Raw genomic sequence first — 1,679 nt, 5'->3', positions numbered from 1 at the left:
ATACATACATACATACATACATACATACATACATACATACATACATACATACATAAAGTTAAACAAAGAGAGACAGAGAGATAGCGAGAGGCCTTGACCATCATTTATTTATTCATGGTGCAGAAACGAGAGAGAGAGAGTAAAGGAGAGAGAGAGAGAGAGAGAGAGAGAGAGAGAGAGAGAGAGAGATAAGGAGATACTACTGGGGGTCGTGGACAGAAAGACGTTGAAGAGCCACAGTAGTTTTACTTACTGGAACTTAAACTGATTGTACTTTAAATTACGGTGACATTTATTCAGATCTAAAGAGACGGAGTAATGTATCTGCGTCAATTAGATCAAGCTGATAGTTCATTGTCTTTGACAACTTTTGGCGTCGGAGAAATTTCCGAGATGTGACGTAAGCAAGGAGTTTTTACTGTAAACTCCTTGGACGTAGAGTCCTAGGCCAAGGGCCTAGCCTAGTCAACTAGTCTTGTCTTGTCAGAAGCCAGAGGAGAGTAGCCTACCAACTGTAGTCATCCAGCACAGAATTGTGAGAATTCTACACTTAAGTGTAGGCCTAGAATTCTGTGTCCTCCAGTCAATGCAGTCTAGGCCTAGGCTAGGGCCTAAACTCTAAACTTTGAGAAAAGAAGAGTTGGGTGGGTCTACTGACTAGTGACTACCACAGAATTCTACACTAATTCTGTGCTGACTACTGACTGTGTCATTTGACTGAGTCAGAGAGAATGTGTTTGGTTCAGGTGCCTTCCTGCCCTAGATTCTAGATCTAGATTCTAGAGATATACCTTGTATCTAGATCTAGAATTAGATCTAGAATTCAAACGTCTGTTGAGCTGAGCCTGAGGAAAGGTTTACCGTCTGGTTCATTTCGTCAAAGTAAAGTCAATGAGACATGACTGAGACTCGAAGTAGTCTAGATTTCTAGGTGAAGAGGTAAATGTTTACTGAGATTCTAGATTATTATAATTATATATGCACCCACACCTAGATATATACATATCTAGATCTAGAATCTAGATCTAGGTCTCAATCTAGATCTAGATCTATCTAGATATATAGATTATCTAGATCTAGATATAGATGCATTGATTTGAGGGCTAAACTGCCACTTTTTGCTGTAGAACACACATAATATAGCCACTAAAACGCTTGCAAATCAAAGTAAAAAATATCAATCCTAAACATCAAATCATTATTAAGTGAAATGCAGGGGGCATGCTCCCCTGATACCCCCATATTGTTAAATTTACTATTTTCAAACATCAATAACTCACTCAATCACTATTGTTTTGCGGCTAAAATGAAGACCATATATTCGTGTTTAGCTTGCAAAATACGGCTGCCCAAAATACTTACTAATCTAGATCTAGAATCTACTACTAGATTCTAGATCTAGAATCTAGATCTAGAAAAGAAGTAGATTCTAGGTCTAGATCTAGATCTATATAAAACGGGCGGTATTTTTTTACTTTCCCTCCCGTCTCACACTCAGCTACCAATTGTCTATTTTCTACTAAATATTGATGCGCTGAACACGAATATCAACTTCATTTCCGTCGCAAATTAATAGTTTTTGAAATATTTAATTGTTTTTAACCGAGATAGACATGCTTTGGACCAATCGGGGGGTTCCAGGAGGGCCTGCCCCACTGGGGTAAAAGAAAATCTGGGGG

At 38.5% G+C, this 1,679-nt stretch overlaps 1 protein-coding gene and 1 long non-coding RNA gene across 2 annotated transcripts in view; one reads left to right on the top strand and one right to left on the bottom strand.

Moving 5' to 3' along the window:
- Positions 1 to 549, bottom strand: part of LOC118477778 — a 2,127-nt gene extending 1,578 nt beyond the window's left edge. The window contains exon 1 of the long non-coding RNA XR_004858602.1: positions 254 to 549. This is a non-coding gene — a long non-coding RNA (uncharacterized LOC118477778). The remainder of the gene's footprint in view (positions 1 to 253) is intronic.
- A 214-nt stretch (positions 550 to 763) lies between these two features.
- The window catches only part of LOC101857572, a gene marked incomplete at its 5' end in the record, with an annotated part of 5,239 nt that continues 4,323 nt past the window's right edge, over positions 764 to 1,679 (top strand). Inside the window, 1 exon segment of the mRNA XM_013083204.2 lies at positions 764 to 939.

The sequence above is a fragment of the Aplysia californica genome, unplaced genomic scaffold (genome assembly GCF_000002075.1).
Source record: "Aplysia californica isolate F4 #8 unplaced genomic scaffold, AplCal3.0 scaffold00217, whole genome shotgun sequence".
Lineage (NCBI taxonomy): Eukaryota > Metazoa > Mollusca > Gastropoda > Aplysiida > Aplysiidae > Aplysia > Aplysia californica.
The sequence above is the reverse complement of the archived record's forward strand: the minus strand, read 5'-3'. Positions and strand labels throughout refer to the sequence as shown.